The sequence below is a fragment of the Euprymna scolopes genome, chromosome 2, assembly GCF_053919585.1.
Source record: "Euprymna scolopes isolate OS-2025 chromosome 2, ASM5391958v1, whole genome shotgun sequence".
Taxonomy (NCBI): Eukaryota; Metazoa; Mollusca; class Cephalopoda; order Sepiida; family Sepiolidae; genus Euprymna; species Euprymna scolopes.
Genome location: NC_136483.1, coordinates 13,530,912 through 13,551,324, shown reverse-complemented (window position 1 = coordinate 13,551,324; position 20,413 = coordinate 13,530,912). Strand labels below are relative to the sequence as shown.

The window sequence follows — 20,413 nt, the reverse complement described above, 5'->3', positions numbered from 1 at the left end:
TTTAAACTTGAGAACTCGATAGTCGAACCTTTGAATACAGAATACTAAACGATTTATTTAATCCACAGGATAGCTTGTCCGGCTATGTCCAAAAATTCAGTACGCAAAGTTAAGACGTCGGCATCTTAACTTTGCGTACTGAATTTTTGGACATAGCCGCTTGATCTCATTCCGTCGGCATAACCAGGTAAAGATTGAACCTTTAACATTAAGAAGACGGTTACTTAGTACTTTTTATTAACGCTGTTAACTGTTACTCTATGAGCCTAAATTCACAGGTTCGACTAGAAGGTTACCAAATTCAAAAAAAAAAAAAAAAAAAAACCCGAAGAAGGTCGTAGGTTACATTGGCGAAAATGTGAAACTAACAAGATGGGAATAGAAGTCTGAATAATCCAAATTTGATTTTGTAAGTATTTTTCGATTTTTATGTGTGGAATTTTGGTAATTCGGAATAACAATTCATTGTTTTAAGGGAGATAATATTTTACTAAAGTAGTTGAAAAAAAAAACAAAAAAAAACGTAAATGTTTGAAAATAAACAAGCAACAAAACGTAAATGTTTGAAAAAATAAAACTTAAATATGTTTGCAAAAAAAAAAAAAAAAAAAACACGTTTAAAATTAAAATATAACAAAAACATTTATTTTTTATTTCAAGAGTGGCATTGAAAACATTTTGTGCTTCCGTAACTGGGTGGACAGACAGTAACGCCACCTATAGTCAAACGGAGGAAACAGGCTCTCTCTTTCTTCACGATTACCCTTTGGTAATCTGGAAGAAAGAGAGAGCCTGTTTCCTCCGTTTAACTATAGGTGGCGTTACTGTCTGTCCACCCAGTTATGGAAGCACAAAATGTATATAATGGCACCCTTGAAATAAAAATAAATATTTTTGTTATATTTTAATTTTAAACATGTTTTTTTTTTTTTTGCAGACATATTTAAGTTTTATTTTTTCAAACATATTTACGTTTTGTGTGTGTGTGTGTGGGCTCTTTCTTTGATCAGTCGCATATATATATATATATATATATATATATACTCGCGGAAAAGGTAAAATAAGTGCAGAAAAATTAAGAAAAAGGGGGGGGGTCCATAAAAAAATAAAAGAAAAAAACGTTGATTTTGTTTTTATTATAAGAGCATAAAAATACTCGCGGAAAAACGGTTGTACCCATAAATATGTTTAAAAGAAAAATATAGCAAAAACATTTAGTTTATGCTTGCAAAACAAAAACAAAAAAAAAACGTAAAAACAAAAAACGTAAATGTTTGAAAATAAACAAGTAACAAAACTTAAATATGTTTGCAAAAACAAAAAAAAACGTAAATATGTTTGAAAAAAAAAACAAAACAAAACAAAAAACATGTTTAAAATCAAAATATAACAAAAACATTTATTTTCATTTCAAGGGTGCCATTATATACATTTTGTGCTTCCGTAACTGGGTGGACAGACAGTAACGCCACCTATAGTCAAACGGAAGAAACAGGCTCTCTCTTTCTTCCAGATTACCTTACTTTTTTGTTGTTTTTCATTTAATAGGATATTTGATTTAACAATTCGTTTTATCCCCTCTATTTTATTTCTATAAGTATTCGAGTAAAGGAAATGAAAAAAAAAATAATAAATACATACAGATGAGAAACACACAAGATCATATCTGATAATTTTTATGTAATATTGAAGTTCATTTTTCTACCCACAAACTTTTTTTGACCAGCCATATATTTTTAACGTAACTTGATAAACAATTTGAAAACAAAACCATTAGTAGGGTATAATTACAGGTGAGTAAGTACACAATTACATTTAAGTAAAAATGGCAAAGTTACTAAATGGCGGCGTGGATTAATTACGAGGGAAAAAATTCTGTGTATGTATTAAAAATGTTTGTTTTATTAAATATTATTACGTGGGTAATCATTTGGAGTTAAAATCTATTGAGAAATACATATTTTAACTATGTAAACATTAGGTAAAAATAACAAGTTATTCAATATGGCCGTCGCATCTGGTCTTATGGCTTGTTGATATAAAAAGTGAAACGCCATGACCCGAAACGGAAACCGGAACGAACACGTTCTTCATTATTCTAGAAAACAATACTTCACAGGAATGGCTCATAAAATACCTTTAACATGTATTATAAATAACGTTTATGACGCAAATTTCATGCGTTTTGCTTCACATTTTCAATTTTGTCTCGTTTTTATTTCCGTTTCCGATCACAGTGTTTCGCTTTTATATCAACAAGCCATAAGTTCCAATGCAACGGCCATATTGGATAACTTGTTATTCATTACCTAAGGTTTACATATTTAAAATGTGTATTTCTCAATACAAAATGTGTATTTCTCATTAGATTTTAACTCGAAATAATATTTAATAACCCATGTAATAATATTTAATAAAACAAAAACAAAAAATGTTTGATGCCTACACAAATTTTGGGTATGTTTTACAATCCACAAAGATTTGAAAAAGTAGTTAAAATTAAAATATATAACAAATGTTATCAAAGGCAAGATAACTTACTCTTTCAACTATCTGGAAAAGGTTTTAATGGCTTTACTCGCTTTAAAACGTTTATTCAGTTCGAAAAACATAGTGTCTAGCTTTAAGTGAGAACAAGAAAAATAGCCGCAAATTGACACCTAAAATATTTGAAGTCTTAAAAACAACTGAAAAATAAAACAAAATACTGTTAGAAACTCACCCGATATATGTCACAGTAACATATATTGGGCGGGTTTCTAACAGTATTTTGTATATTTTGGAGAAACAAATGTTGGAGAGTGTGTATTGTTGTCATTTCCTAAGTGTCTTGGGTTGGTATATAGTATATGCAGGGTATCCCGTCTGAGTGTTTGTTGAAAACATCCAATGTACATACCTTTATCTATGTCACTAGTGCTTTTGCTATGGATGCGATTAGTCTCATTCATGGCATATCCTATTTTAGCTTTGGTGGAGAGAGCTGATTTATAATTTATGAAGATATCCCTGCAATCACTCTTCCTAATGAAGTGTGTGTGTGTCCTGTTTTAATGATGCTAAGGGTGAAGTCTAGAAGTGAAAGGGATCCAAGTGTGTCAGGGTGTTTGAGGATGAACTTGTTCAGTGTTTTCAAAGGTAATGAGAATTTTATTGGCTTCTTTGCAAGATGTGAGAATAAGGATATTGTCCACATGTCTTGTGAAACATATGTTAGTTATGTAAAGCATGCTGTTCATATATGAAATGGCTAATATCCCGGAGAGGCTGGATCCCATAGATATTTGTATGTTTGTTATTTGTATTTGAAATATGTATATGCATTTTTGATATTATGTATAAAAGCTTATGGTAGCAGTGAGGCCAAATCAGTACCAATATAATATATGTATAGATAAATAAATGAATAAATAAAATATGATACTATGATATGTTAATATTATGAATACTTTATGTATGTTAATGGTATTTTAATGAGGAAATGGAAACCTCAATTATATAGGAAAAGGTGAATAGATAAGAGGAAAGAAATCTACCCATACAAATCTAAAAACCTTACATATATATATATAATATATATATAATATATATATATATATATATATATATATATATATATAATATATATATATATATATATTTCAGCATTTCATGTTCATGCTTCTTTATTTCTAAGTAAATTTCTGTTTTTTTCTGATGAGATTATGTAAAGGAAAATTCAATGTTAACATTCATCTATTGATTACTCCACGTAAAAAGATCTGTAAATATACCGAAAATTGATATGTTGAAAAAATGATAAATAAAACCTTGCAACTTAGAATCTAGCGAAATTATTATTCATTTATATATATATATATATATATATAAATTAGGAGAACAATAGGAATGGAAAATGAAGTCACAAAAACTATATATTGGTAAATATAGATTGGTTCATTTATTCAATAAGGGTATACAAACATTTAGTTGGGGGATAGAGGGGACTCTTTATGCCAAGGCATTTCGAAGCCTAATGTTTCTCATCAGAAGAGTAGAGAAGATGCTAGGTAAAATAATGGGAGATGCAACGTCTAGCGTGGGATTCATCAGGAACAAAATAAATCAATAAAATTATAGATGATGATGGGAGAAGTTATATCGAATTCTGAGATAAAGGAGTATTATATAGTGTAATGTAAAAAGGTGTATAGGGTCTCTATCATAGTCTTAAATGTATGTAGTATATGTTTTAAGGCTTAGGGGGAGGTATAGTGTGGATGGGTGGTAATTCTATTTTATCTGTATGTAAGATGCCTATTATTTATGCAGGGGCATTTTATTGAGAGATGCAACCAAGACAACAACAGCACTTTGAGGTGGTGTATAATTTCAAGAGGAATATTATGATGATGATTTTAAGGCAAAAGGTGTTTTCTAAGCAGGGTTGAACAAAGGTGATTACATGGGGTGTATATAAGCTCCAATGAAACTTGTTGAGCTTTATATTATCTTGAAGTCTCCTCTTATAGAATTGAACTGGCTCTCTTCTAACTCACTAAGCTATATATATATATATATATATATATATAGAGAGAGAGAGAGAGAGAGAGTAGTTTGGTATAGACCATTCCTCAGACATACAAAGTAACATATATATATATATATATGTAGATATATAAAGTGACCTTGTGTGTGTGGAACGGTCTCTACCAAACTACTTTGTTAATTTTTGGTATATAAACTCAAAACTTATTATATAGGAAATTCGAACATGTGGAACAAATTCAATTTGCTTTTTAGCTGGTAAAAATAGCTGCTAAGGGGTCAAAATTGAAAAAAATTGGAACTTGGCAAGTGTAAATCAACTTAAAATGTTCCTCTGTGTATGTGCAAATATACATTTATATGTTAAACTGTTTTAAGTTTTAAGTTTTGATATCCATCTGTTGTTAGCTCAGATGGTAACAAATAATGCTGGAGTGCTAAATGTTTTGGTTTCGATTCTAGCTTATGGCACTCAAGTCACAATTTTTTTAAAAAAATTTTTTAAATCACTGCTATATATGTCGTATATTATAATAACCAATAGAGTTTTAGCTCGATAATAATAAATATGAAATCTACATAAATTAAAATATCATATTTAAGCTTATTTTGCGATTGGGAAAGGACAGGCAGTCTGCTAGTATATATATATATATATATATATATATATGTAGATAAGCATAATAAAATAAACACTCTCTACAATTGCAATGTTTCCAGAGACTGTTTTTGTCATAGTGTTTCTTTATTTCTACCTTGAACTGTGTGGAGTCTTTTATTTATCAGTGTGCTTGTTTGGTTTGAATCCAAAAGCATGCTACATATATATTCTAACAAGGGTTCCCTTGTCAAATCTTATTGTAAATATTCAACAATGTATCGAGTGGTCAAATACTAAACTCAAATGAATTCTTTGGCGTTTCTTCCTGTGAACTTTAGGAATGGAATGCTTTTGTCTCAATTTTTCTTCTTATCAAAGCAATATGTTCGGATCATTGTTTTTAGGGTAAAATGTTTCAGGACTCCCTCAGATTGGAGATGGTAAGCACTTAAAATTTAAATGTTTTAATGCCCAGAGTGTTCACGGCTTGCTGAAACATTTTTAACATGAAATTTGACTATTGGTCAAATTGTGCTGTCCTCAGTATTTTGACTATGCAGAAAAACTTGAAGTATAATTGTTTCTCAAAACCTGATTGTAAACATGGAAAGTAGAAAGTTGAGCTTGGGTTTACTTTTGATAGCCTCGTGATTCTTGCTTTTCTTATTTTGTTCTTTAGTCCTCACATTCCATGAGTGATGTTTCTGACAAAAGAGAAAAAATTGCTGTTTTCTCAGTTGGAATCTATCCTATCTAATCATTAGTTTTTGACTTTGAAGTATTTTTTAGCTCCTTACATCAATGACTTGTCTGTTACGATTTCCATAAAAAATCATATTTGTTTTTGTGTTTGGTCTTTGAATGTGGATTAACATAGTTGATTGGGATTTTGCAAAGACGTATCTCAAAACCAGGAATTGGATGTAAAGGAACAGCAAGTGTCATCTGTTTGTCTACTACTTGACATGTAAGTAATTTTGACAATAACCAGATATATCTTCATGAATTACTGGCCTGTAAATGTGTTTTACTATACTTCCATGACTTTCAGAGGAATCTTGTAAGCTGTTTACAATATCTCAATCAATATGTCGTTGACAGTACTAGTTGGTGTGGCATCGGCTAGTTCTCAAAGGTTTCCATTTCTTCATTAAAATACCATTAACATACATAAAGTATTCATCCAAATGCCACTTTTTCTAACTTTTCTTTGGATAATACTTCTTTGAAACGTTAAGCAATTCTGTCACCTTTTTTGTTGCTCACAATCAATTTCCATTAAGTAAAAACATTAATGGTAGGTTTATCATTACTTTTGTGATTTTGTATTGGGTTTTGGATGAAAAATTTGAATTTTACTTATTACTTCAGGATTTATAAATAATTAGGACAGGTCAATCATCTTGTTCCTTTCATGCCTCTCTCTTACCCTGCTGCTTTTTCCTTCAACCTTCGTATTGGTTTGTGGATAGTTTACTACACTTGATGGAAATATTGTAGGGTTTTTCTCTTCTATCTTGTAGGTGTTCTCCAAGACATTTGACTTTGTCCCCATTTACCAAATCATCTGATGTGGTATGATTTTTCTGTCGGTTAATTCGCTACCTATTAATATTGAGATGTCCTATTCTTTTACCAAGCCGCATACTTTATTTGAATCAAGGAGGATTCAATGAGGGGGGTGGGTCCTAAAAACTCCCACATCAACTCTCAAACGTCTGTCACTTACAAGATTTGATGACGTTAAGGTCTCTACCAAAGATGCGTTGTCTGTTTTGCAAAGTAATTCAGGCAACTTGGGTAGTCTGAGGATTTCTTGCAGCATGGCAGCTATCAATACATCTGCATCAGCAAGTTCACTGAGTGCAAGAGTTTCGGACTCCAGTTGGCTCTTTTTCACTCAATCAAGTTTTTTGATGATCAGCATATAGGAGCCAGGCTTTTCATCTTACCATAAACAAAGATGATAAATCTACCCTGTGAGGAACCATCCTCCAAGCTGGAATAGGTAGCATCCAAATAGCAAACCATACTCAAATCTGAAGGATTTCCCAGCTGTGGAAAGGATATGAAACCTGTCTTTGATTTTAGCTTTAATCGTGATTTGTTGGCTTCAAAAAGTAACTTCAGTTAAGGAGATTTTCCGGTATTACTTATCCTGTACACATCAAATGATACATCAGGTCGAGTCTGGGTAGATACCCACATTATTTGACCTGTTAGTCTTTTTAAATCTGTCTTTTCCTCTTCACTCAGCTCATTATTTTTCCTTCAGGATCTTCCTTTCTTTATATCTATTAGAGAAATAGATGACACATAATTGTTTTGGTTTATAATGATCCTATCTTCTGTTTGTCTAACACACAATCCCAGAAATTTTAAGGTTCCATTTTCATGCATTCCAACCTTGAATATTTTCTTTAATTGTGAAATCACATTTTTTTTTAATAAATAATCATTTCCACAAAATATAAAGTCATCTACATGCATTGCCAGAATACCCATCAAATTCTCAGATAAGTCATCCAAAGAAACAGTGCATTGTCATCTAATTCCTGAGTAACTCTCTTGTACCATGAATAGGGTGCATCATTTAATCTATAAATACATCTTTTCACCTTCCACACTTGTGACTCTGGACATGCCTCAGATGGTGGTTTGAGAAATACTTCTCTCTCAAGCATATCACCTTTCAAAAATGCTGAAGTGAAATCAAGGGTCTCCACCTGCCAATTCTTAATGGAAGCTGCTAACATTACAAGACACATAGCTTTACGGCTGCATGTTGGCGAGTCTGTTTTTAGGTTGTGTGAGTTTCTTGTTGATATGTATTTTTGATCTATGTTAGGGACACATTCATACACTTCATGAGTTTTCATGTTTTTTATTTCTTTCTTCTTTGCATCAATCACATCTTTTGCTTGTTCTTGTTCAGTTATAAGGAAAACATGTTCTTCATGATCTCTTTCTGTTACTTGGGGAAGTTCTCACCACTGATCAACCTTATCCCAATTGATACACACTGGACATTCATTTTCTGCAGCTGGTTCTATATCCCACCAATGGCCATAGTTTCCAGTTGATTTTGGTTGTGTACTCATAATCTTTCCTTTTTTCTACTCATTACTTCCAAGAATTTTATATTCCAATATTTCCCTTTACTCAGCCTTGTAGCATTGTCTTTCAGTTCCTTCCTGTTACTATTGGAATTTTCATCATGTTGATCTTCAACTTCCTCTTTCAAGACTTCATTCATCTTATTTAAAAGAATTGCATTTTCTTTATTCCTTGGCCTTCAAGGTCCTTGTTTATCTTCATCAAGTGACATGGATGCATTCTTTGACAGTGCCACAGCATCTTTTATCTATAATATATCTATTTATAATCTATAATAAACGCTGCCCCCTGTCCAAAATTGTCCATCTGCATAATGTCTTATATTAAATCGCAGTGCTCTCCAAATTTTTTCACTTGATTTAGCCGCCATAAACTTTTTTCTCACAGAATGTAAAGCATTTAAATTCATTCTAACCATATCACTGGTTGTTGCAGCATCTAATCTGGGTAACTGCTCTATTAAAACTGACGACGTATGTATTATATTGAATATGGGATTCAAAAACAAGCTCGTTTGGGCCATGTCCACTAACAGTCCAAGCCAAAGCTATTTCTGGTTCACATTGCTCATCTTTCAATGTTTTTTTTTTTCCATTGCTTCAGCCAATATTAAATCATAACGTTCCACAGTACCATTACTGAATGGCTGTAGGGCAAATTTTGATATTCATTTTTTCATTCATCTCTCTATAACCCATGATTATTGAATTCTCTGCCATTATCACTTAAGAAGTGTTTAGGAACTCCAAAATATGTTATCCACATTAAAAATATGTTGCAAATAATTTCTTCACTCTCCTTGGTTTTAATCAACCTGGCAGCAAATTCTCAGAATGAATGGATGCGTCAATTAAGTGTAAAATCAAGCATTGGTTATGTCTGAATTCTTTTAAGTCATTAAACCGGTTTCCAAGAACCAGTCCCACCACTAGATGAAGAGGAGGATCTAAGCCTTAAACAAACTGAACAGGAATCAAAGACATCCTTAATAAGAGCCAGAAACTCCTTATCCTTAAAGCCCCTACTGCCTTTCACCAATGATACCAATTTCTCTCTTGATGCATGAGCAAACTGTTTATGTAATTTCTCAGCCTTCATTCTAAAGCATTTTTCTACGGCTTCACAATGTAACACAAAGTTTGGTGACTTTTCAGCCTGCAAAAGCATATTTGTTAATGGAAGACTATAAGTTGTCTTTTGCATATCTACCTAAAATCTTACAGCTGTCACTTTTAAAATCTAGTACCATGCCAGCAGTTTTCATTGATTTATGACTTAGTAACAAGGATAAATCATTTTTGACAGTGTCAGTCTCTATGTATGCTCTGACACCTTTTACACCTCCTATAGTTACCGAAAATTTAATTACCTTAATTGCCTCCTCTTCATCATCAAAACAAAATATCCTGTTGGATTTAAAGTCTTCACTAACCTCTTATCTCGGTCATTTAACATACCAAAAAATACATTCCACCAAAGTTCTTCAGTAACAGTTCTAGAACAGGCAGAATCCAATAGTGCCATACCCAGTGTCTCTTTTACAAGATTACACATTTTTATAATGGAATCATTTATCAATGTTCGATAACAGGACTTGGAATTAGTTAATGAGAGGTGAACAGTGTTAATATTTGATAGCGAAAACTGTTTTGCATTCCAACGAAGAAATATCAGAAAACACTTTTTTTAAAGTATCCTTCATTGCTGCAAAAGTTAAACTTCCATATTTTGTCCTTGCTAATTTTTCATTTTCTTCTGATACATTCACTGCATTTAAACAAAAAATGTTTGAACCCCTTCTGACAGAGAAATTCAGTAATTTCTGGTACAAGAATTCATAACGCACCGAAAAGTCTTTTATGTTTATTCCGATAGCTTTTTTGTAAAATTTCTTGAATGACATGTATGCCATCTTGTTTTCATCCCTTAAATATATCTCGTCCAACTTGTCTGTAATTATTTTTAATCCATCAGTTCGGCCAATATCTGTGATGTCTAAGTGTCAAATGCATTCTCGTATGTTTTATGGCAATGATAAAAATACTGTTGGGCCCTGTTTTTCCTGAGGTAAATCCGATAAGATAGACCATAAACTTATGTCTTGTTTCCATTCGATGTTCATTTCTTTATTCTGCAAAATAGGTACTGTTTTGCAATTGACACTATCTTTTTTTCAATTGTTTTTCGGCGTAAATTGAACAGATATAATATCTATCAGACAAAAAAACTATGCTCTACTACCAATGTTAGTTCACTTAGTATATCCTACGACATTAGATGAACACGTGTTACTGATAGCCGGACGCCATATTGAATATCTACCTGAGACAAGGGAAATAACTAAATATATAGAACAAGGCCGCCATGTTCGATAACTCTAACACTTAAAATACATCCAGTGGTAAGATTCTATTGGAACTGTGAGGTTGCCCCTTAGCTACCATTGCACCCAGATATATTTTGATCTGGAGTGGTAATACCTGTCAGAGTATCTGATACTACCAGATTAGGCTGTCTGAAGATTTTTTTTTTTTTTACACATTGATCACCACTTATCAAGGCCCGGAAGCCACTCAGGGATAAGGGTTATTGCAAGTCCATTACGTTAGTGTGGAGATTTGATGAAGTGTTTACTTAAGGGGGCGGTTCATTAGGAATTTGTTAACGTTGGACTTGAACACATCCAAGTTGTAGTCCGGTGGGAAGCAGGCAGACGGAACAGAGTTCCACAGGCGTGCAGTTCTAAGAAAGAAGCTTTGTTCATGGAATCCGCGTTTTGATTTAGGCACAGATATAGAGTGGGGGGAAAGATACCGGCTTCCTAATCAAAAATGCACTAATCATTGATGTTATTGTTTTAGCCTTTCCCTTTGCAAAAGTCAATTATGTTCTGCAGTCAAAAACAAGAACAACAATTTTCTTCTACAAAACAACTAAATCAAACTCCATGAATAAATATTTGAAACTATAAAGAACTTGAAGCATATAAATTTTTTCCAAAATTACTGGATTCGGCATTAACTAACCCAAAAACGGTTGATAAGCTGTTAAACAAAAACAACTATCCAACCATCTATCATGCTTAAAGTAAATTCTATTTAATCCATAGATGAGAGGAGCTCCAAAATTGAGGTCTCACCACCAAATGTACTTTAAAGTCTACTGGGATCAACATTCTTATATACTAAATAGTAGTTTGAACCTTTTGCCTTCCAGTTATAGGTTTTATCAATCTTCACTATGAACTATTGTTAATGGGTTTTAACTTGAAATGAACTTGATTGTTTTGGAATGAAATCTGGCAGATTTAGAAAACTTGGATTAAAGAGAGGTTATCTTATAAAGTAGACAAGTTAATGCATTAATCATGGCTAAAAGTTTAAGAATAAAACAAAGCTTATTTTTCAGTGTTCCTTGAGGAGTTGCCGTGTGTGTTTGGGAGCAGAGGGGTGTGGAGGATCAGTTAGTAGAGTATGAAAAACAGACAAAAATCTAGAAACTCAAGCAGATTTTTTTTGTCCTGTCGTTCTTGTAAATCTGAATAAAATAGATTGTGGCTCAAACAAAGATAAGGATTAACATTTTTATTGTTGAGACTTAATCCATCATAAATCCAATGTATTGTTTTAATTTAAATCCTATAAGAATGTAACATGATGTCAAGTGTAATATTACAATGACACAATTTGTTAATCATAAGCAAATAAGATTATTAAATTACATATTTCAGTATTGAAATATATGATGATGGTTATATTATATATTTCGATATTGAAACATATGATGGTGGTTATATTATATATTTTGATATTGAAATATATAATGATTATTATATTACATATTTCAATATTGAACAATATGATGGTGATTTTATTACATATTTCAATATTGAAACATTTAAGGAAATTCAAAGGTAGGCCGTCTTGACCGAAAATGGTTTAGTTTTATACAAAGTTTTTATCACATAGTTTTGCTTTGTTGGATGCTGATAAACTCACCTTATGTCCATCAATGATTGTCGAAAAAGAGGACATGCAGTCTCGTTTTCAAAAAGGAACTTGTAATTTCGAAGTCAACAAAATGTTACATAAAAAAAGAACATTTGAAAGAAACGGTAAAAAAAAGAACATTGTCTGCCAAAGGATGCTAGATTGGAGGAGTAAATTAAAGTTTGTCTCTTACAATGTGATTTTATTATTTGTATTGAACTATGTAGCACAATATTACTTTTTGAATATTTATCAGTACTTATTAATTCATCTCATTTGGATCAATTCTATATTTAAAATACAATAAACACTATTTTCATAGAAATGTTTATGAATTCAGATTTGCTATATGTAATTGGGTTTTCTGTCCAAAAATTAATCATTTGTCCTATCCAGAAAAATATCAGCTTTATGAAAACATATTTGTTGATTAGATATTTTTCTCAATCCGTGGAGTTTCATAGGTCCTTTGTGGAATCGCTGAGATAGTGAGTGAATATTTGACATTCTGTAGGATATCTCATCCTCAGCTAGAAAAAAAAAATAGGTTAATTTCTAAATGACATAATCCTGGCTACAAAAGCAAAATTTGAAATAGAAACATCCATTTTCTATGGTATTACAACGTGGACAATTAATAAAGATGGCATCCAGGAATAAAATGTGCTTCTTTTAATGTCTTTCTTTATTGTTTATGTTAAATTACATTATGCCTCCTGTTCAATTCAAACCACAGTTTATCATTTTAACAACAAAAATAAGATAAAGCTTATGTAGTTAGAATGTTGAGTGTTTTGAGCTCAATGAGTTGAGGAATAAACAGCTGACTTTCAGATGAGTAATGCATTAGGAGACAGACATATTTGTCTATAAAATTAAGAAAGGAGGGCAAAACAGCAAAAAACAGAATGAGATTACAACTTTAGCATGATTCACAAACTTAGCTTACTTGCGATGTGAACATCCTCTTAAACGTTAGATAAAGTGTAACAAAGTCATTAATAATATAGTTGATTGAATATTATTTCATATCAGCACATAGAGAAAAAAAGTCTAATTTTGTGTTAAATTCAGTTTTTTCATGACAATAAATTCACGATTTAATTCATAAATTTAAAATCAAATTTTAAATGATAATATTTCTTTGGATTTGATGTGAATATGAAGTAAATCCATAGAAACAGTTGTTGTTTGATTATAATCGTAATCTGATTTATGTCGATTAGTTTTTTCTTCTTCATCAAAATAACAGAACTTTGCATTTTTATGGTACATAACACTTTGAGAGAATTTGGTGAGAAATCTTTTTTTTTTTTTGTTTTTTAATTTCTTTGACTATCAGAATTTTTTTTTTTTACATAGGCATCACCACTTATCAAGTCCAAGAGACCACTCGAGGATAAGAGTTAAAGAGTGTACAGTAGAAATTGGACAATATAGTAATCGTTAGTAAATGAAAATTTGGTAAATTTGTTAACAAGTGGAACGGCTAATCAAGAACTTGTTTACATTAGACTTGAAGACAACCATATTGTAGTCAGCTAGAAAGCAGGAAAATGGAAGACAATTCCACAAGCGTGCAGTTCTAAGAAAGAAGCTTTGTTCATGGAATCTACGTTTAGGTTTAGGCACAGATAAAGAGTGGGGGGATTATTGAGTGTTTTCAGCTAGATGAGGGTTTCTTGTGAAAGTTTGGTGGGGGGGGGACCATAGACTGAAGCTCAGTCAAACACTTTCCATGAAAATAACGATACAGCAGAGACAAACTTGCAACATCTCTTCTGTGAGATAGAGGTTGCAGAGAAGAGAAAAGGATATCTCCTACGAGGCTACAAAGTCTATTTTGAACTCTATCAAGGCAGGACAAGTCCTTTCTAGCAGCTCCTTCCAGATGTGGCAACAGTATTCCATCCTTGGACGTACCTGGCTTTTATATAGATAGAGAATTGCATCAGCAGTGAGATATCTACTGGATCGATAGAAGGATCCCACCATTTTTCCAGCGGCCTTGGCAACAGATTTGATGTACGAGTTCCATTTAAGATCAGGAATAAAGATCAAGCCCAGAAGTTTGTCAAAACTTGAGGCCTCCTGAAGATGAGAGCCATTCATTTCAATTGATGCCAGATGTGGATCAGAACGTTGATGATGTAGAGAGAGAAGCTTGGTTTTAGATGCATTAAAAGTAACCAGCCACTCCTTTCCCCATTGTACCACATGCTCAAGATCAGAGGAGAGAGAATCGGAGAGAACTTGGTTATTTACTGTCTTAGATGTGCTACCATAAATGGTCGTGTCATCAGCATAAATGTCTACAAATGATGTAAGGATGTGATTTGGAAGATCATTAATGTAGATCAGAAAAGAGTTGGGCCCAGAATGGACCTCTGAGGGACTCCAGCATTTATACTGTGAGCTTCTGATTTTTGCCACTCAACTACTACTCTTATAAACCTATCAGAAAGAAATGATTTAATAATTGAGAAGACATTTCCAGCTATACCAAAGCTAGAGATCTCGTGAAGTAAACGTTTATGCCATACCCTATCAAAGGCCTTAGATATGTCAAGAGCAATTGCCCTAGAAAGGTTGCCTCCATCGAGAGATTCGCTAATCCTATGAGATATAACTGAGGGCACATCTGCTGTAGATCTTGCAGAATGGAAACCATATTGTGTGTCACTAAGGTCATTTTTTCTAAGATGGTTGATTACTTCTTTATTTAACAGATTCCAGCAACTTACTCATGACGCACAGGAGACTTATTGGCTTGTACTGAGAGGGGGATGAGCAATCACCTGAATTCTTAAATACAGGGCATACTGATGAGATTTTCCAGGGTGATGGGAAGCTATTCTCCTTAAGACAATGTTTAAACAGTTTTGTAAGTATGGGCGCTAGTTCTGGTTGAAGTTTTTTGAGTACTATAATTGGAATACCGTCAGGGCCAGTTGCTTTACTGGAATCAAGGTTTTTGATTAGCTTGGCAACATCACGTACAGATATATGTATATCACATAGCATGTTTTCTGATACAGGAGAAAATATTGAGGGTTGACGGCCTTGGTTGCAAAGAGTAGTATTAGCTGCAAAGTTCTTGGTAAGGAGTTTGGCTTTGTCTGATGCTGATGAGATTACCTCAGGTCCATTGATGATAGTTGAGATAAAGCACACGCTTCTATTCAGGATTCTGTTTGCTATTTGCCAAAACTGGTGGGAACAAAGCCGTTGCTCAGCTACTTTTGACTTGACGGACTGAGCATACAACTCTCTTGCATTCTTTATTACTTTCTTACAATGGTTGCTTGCAGTGCTGAAAGGGGCTTTAATTTCCATACATCTATTACGTTGGAAGCAGTGGAAAAAGTGATTTCTGTGTGCAATGGCAGCAGCACATTCTGGAGAGAACCATGGCTGGCTGTTAAGTTTTTGCTGGAACTTTTTCGAGGGTATGAAACGGTCTATACCTACAATTAACCATTCCATCAGGTTTGATACTATAGAGGACACATCCTTTTTAAACATGGAATGCAGAGGTAGATCCGATATAAATGTACGGAAGCTATCCCAGTCAGCATTATCGATATACTGTACGATGGAGAGGTACGTCTGGGGACTTATTATATTTCATTTTTATCTTAATTGATACAACAGAGTGGTTAGAACATCCAAGAGGAGACCGAACAGAAGCTGAACACAGTTCAGGGCAAGTTGTAAGAAAAAGGTCTTGTAGACTCGCATACTGGCCATCATTGTCGGGCACATTGATGAGTTCGTGAACAATCTGAGTGAGATCATAAGCAATAGAGAAATTATGACAGAACCTGCCCTTATCATCGGTCTTGTTTGAGTGAGCTAACCATTCCACATTGTGAACATTGAAGTCTCCACATACGTGAATGTTAGCTGAGGGATAAGAAGATAGGACTTGGTCAATTTTCTCAGATATACTTTTAAAGATAGTAACTCCGCTGTTGTGGGGGCGATAGAGAGTAAATATAAATGCAGTAGTTTGAGCTAGTGCAACCCGGAAGCACATATAGGGTAAGTTAGGATCTTCTCTGGAGATGTCTCTACCACATGGAATGGCATCTTTAATATAAGCACATATTCCATGCCCATGGCGATATTGGGGGTTAGATTTGGAAGTTAAGTTAGAGTATCCTTTAATTGCAAACTCATCTAGGGAAATAGCCTGTCCAACGCCAGTTTCACTTAAAAATATAAGGTCTGGTTTAGTCTCCTGTAATTGGGGTTCAACCTCTGGAATGTTAGAACGTAGACTCCTGATGTTGAAGAAGGAGACATGATAGTGAGGATCTACGTTGGAAGTTGGAGATCCGGGTTTAATTGTGTATTTTTTCTTGAAACTTGTCATGATGAAATTTTGGAATTTGTGGACTAGGTTGTCAGATTTGCTTAAAGCAGGACAGAGAGGGAAAACTAAGAGAGAAAAAGAAAAAAAGAATTTTTTTTTTTTTGTAGAACATGATAAGGTAAAGCCGTAACAATTACCCACTAATATGGTATCGAGAGGCCCCACCAGAAGCTACTGCATGGTCCAGAATCCATTCACCAAATGGCAATACAGTACTTTGCACCTGCTGATAGGACAGCCTCCTTAGTGGTTAATCCTAGGTTTGGGTCCCTGACTATCAGGCGTATAACGTCAGCCCAGAATAAAACGTTTACATCCAGCACCCTTACTAGTGGCATGGCTACAAGGTTGTAATGATATTTAGATTTCAAATAAATTCTTTGAAAGCATTATCGTATAAAATCATTGATGCTATAATACCGCTGGAAAAAGTATGAACCCACAATCTCTACCCTCCAATTATGGATAAAATAGCAACTGACATTAAATAATTAAAAAATGGTTTGCTTTGTTGTAAAACAAACTTAGAATAATTAATTCTTGATACATTAAGTGGTACCTATGCAGATTAAGAACCAGGCTATCATCAGAATTTTTTGGGTTGCCGGAAAGTGTCAAATGAAAGTTTCATGATTTTTTTTTTTTTTTGTGCAAATGCTGGCAACTTCTTTCAATCAAAAATATATTATTTCTGTTATTACAAAGATAATTGAATGAAAAATTAACGTAAAAAAAATCTGTTTGCTGTTACAAAGACAATACAATGGATAATCATTGGAAAAATTTTACATAACTTTAAAAAAATTAAAATCCAACCCCCCCCCCCCCCCCAAAAAAAAACACATTTTATGAGTAGTTATTTTTTGGATAACAAGCAACTGAGAGCAAAAAAAAAATTATTTTTGATTAATTTTTTTTTAATGATTTTTCTTTTTGTTCAAATCAAGATAAATATTTTTTTTTTTCATAATAAATGAATGGTAACAAATGTTTTCTTATATGATGTTTGCTGCAATTTCATTAGCTCAGTGTTTAGGCACATTATACATAAACTACCCTGAACATTCTAATGATAGCATGGTTCTTATTCTGCATAAAGACCATATAGTGATATGCAAAAAACTGGATATTCATCCTGTGACATTCAAATAAAATGTTTTAAAATAGTCCATATGCAGATAGCTCTATACAGAATTTCTATTCAAAAAAAATACTCAAATGTTCAAATTATGTGTTAATAAGCCCATGAGATTTTGTCAAGAATATAAAAAGTGACAAAAATGCCACAATTAAATTAGTAGAATTTTGATGATCTAAAATACCCAACACTGTCTTTTATCTTGACAACTCACTAATCCAAGTGTGTCTCTCTTCACAGAAGACGTTAGTATCCTTTTCAATCACACCTTATGCTGAACGTTTCTCATAATGATTACCATTAAGATTTTTTACAGTAACGTGCCAATGTTACATATACAGTTCACTACAGGCAGTTCCACTTTAAAATAAAAATCAGTTGCATCATTCTATGTTATTCCTTTTGTCTTCAATTTCTTAAACGATATTTTTAATTTATGGTTTGCCCCATTTCAGAATTATTTTGACATTCGTATTTATAATTGTCCATTCTTCACTTATTGTATACAGCATAATCACGTTGAAACATCAATTCTTGTTAGAACACAGAAGTTAAGTAAAATAAAGCTTGGGCAGTACCAAATGGGTGACCATTTGAGAATACCAGGCACTATATGCAAGAGGACGTTGATACCTCCTTGCAAAAACTGAAAAAATATGTCATCATTTTTCTTGACTGGGATAAACATGCGACTGGTCACTGCTTGTGAACTTCATATTCCTATGAAACTTCTTCGCTTGAAAAATGAATGTTGCTGTAAAAAAAAAATTCTGTTGATGTTGCTGCTTCCAATTTTGATCAATTTCTGATATCCTTTCAGGTTTTTGAATTATTTTTTCATTTTGTCGTTTTTTTTGTTTTGTTCTTTTTAAATTAAATTTTTTTTTATTCTTCTCAAATAAGGCACATTGCCACTGAGATATTAGGGGTAAAATTTATAGGAGGCACCCTAAGTGGGGAGTTGTGCAGTAGTATGTTTGTTTACATTTCTGCATCTTAGTACAGTCAGAGAAACGGGGTGCAAAGAGGGAATTCCAAAGGGTAGTGGCTTGAGGAGAGAAGCTATTAGAGTAAAAAGCTCTGTCATCTAGAGACATCCACAGTGAAGGAGTGGAATTTTGCTGATTGTCTTGTTGCTCAGGTGTAATTACATTAATGTGGCCACCACTGTATCATTTTACTTGAGCACATTCCATCAAAGTAAAAAAAAAATACAACAATGATTGACAGTTAGTCTCTTTTTTTTCTAACCCTGTCCAAGAGGGAGAGACTAGTGGTTGGTGCACTAGCCCAGATATTACAGCAATACTCCATGCACGGGTGAATGATGACTTTGTAAAGATATAGGATACTGGCAGGTCTAAGACGTTTTCTAGCCTGGTAGGAGGGATCCACCTTCTTTACAGCAGTTTTGGCAGTATCTTCAATGTATTTGTTCTAATTCATGTTGCTTCTGAATGTTACTCAGCCAATCTGAATGTTAGACTCCCAGGCAGAGTGCTATAAGCCATGGCAAACGGTGTGTGAAAAGATTTCTGATAATTATTATATGGAAAGGAGTTGAGACGACTTCATCCATGCTTCTTATTATTCTACCTACAGAGACAGTTTAAATGTTGCTGTCTATAATTGCTCATTACGTTTTCATGATAAAATGAAGTAAATTGCAGAATTGAGTAATGTAATGGTTTATCTTTCTAAATTTTTGTATAAAGGAAAACAATTACAGCATCTTCTTGATGAAGACTGTTATATGGGATGGGAATTAGAATTTAAATAAATGTTTATTAAAAAAAAAAAGATGCACTTTTTCTGGTTTCTAAACTGTTATTTTTTTTTTTTTAATTTAATGCATTCAAACAGTGAAAATACTTTTATTTGTGTAAGATTAGTGAGAGAGAACCTCCAGTAGAGTGCCCTATTATTAAGAAAATTTCAAAATAAGAGCCTAATATTTATTTATATGTGTGTTACAGAACATCAGAAAAATAGCGATATCGTCGGTTTCAAATCCAAGATATAACTGATCACCTATGTCAGACTCTCTTCAGCCTCTGTTTATATCTGTCTCCTTGAAAATGGCGTCTCGTATGCAGTAATATATATATATATATATATACATACGGCAAAATCACGTTGACACACCGGTTCTCGCCAGATCACTGAAGTTAAGCAATGTTGAGCCTGGCCAGTACCAGATGGGTAACCATTTGGGAAGGCTAGGTGCTGTATGTACCTTCTGGGAAGGTTGGGCGTGGAGCCAGCACCCTCACCCTGCAAAAAGAACTCCTTGCTACAAAAGCATCTACAAAGTTGTAGATGGCCTATACCCCTCTAGGGGCTCAAGGGCTATGGATATATAATATATTTGTATTTTCTGCAGTTATCTCATCGGTGTCAGGTTTATTTGTGTAATTTCGAGTTTTCTTTCTTTTTTTTTTTTTTTTTAAGAATGCAATACATAATCTAAAATCGGCCTCCCCCCCTCCATCATTATTCATTCTATTTTTTTTTTTTTTTTTTTTTTTTGCTGTTCTTGTTTCGAGAGTCTATTCTTGGCCTTCGGGACAAGATCAAAGTGTAGTATCTGTTCTTCAGATGCTGCACTTCTATTTCTTGTTCTCTTTCGGTGGAAGAGAAATCCTTCATGACTGAGACAATTT

The 20,413-nt window shown here is 33.2% G+C and overlaps 1 protein-coding gene and 1 pseudogene across 6 annotated transcripts in view; both read left to right on the top strand.

Annotated features, from left to right (window-relative positions):
- The window catches only part of LOC145288655 (leucine-rich melanocyte differentiation-associated protein-like), a 212,776-nt gene that overhangs the window by 2,116 nt on the left and 190,247 nt on the right, over positions 1-20,413 (top strand). The gene's annotated exons all lie outside the window — the stretch shown is intronic.
- LOC145242233 (5S ribosomal RNA) lies at positions 19,869-19,985 on the top strand (annotated as a pseudogene).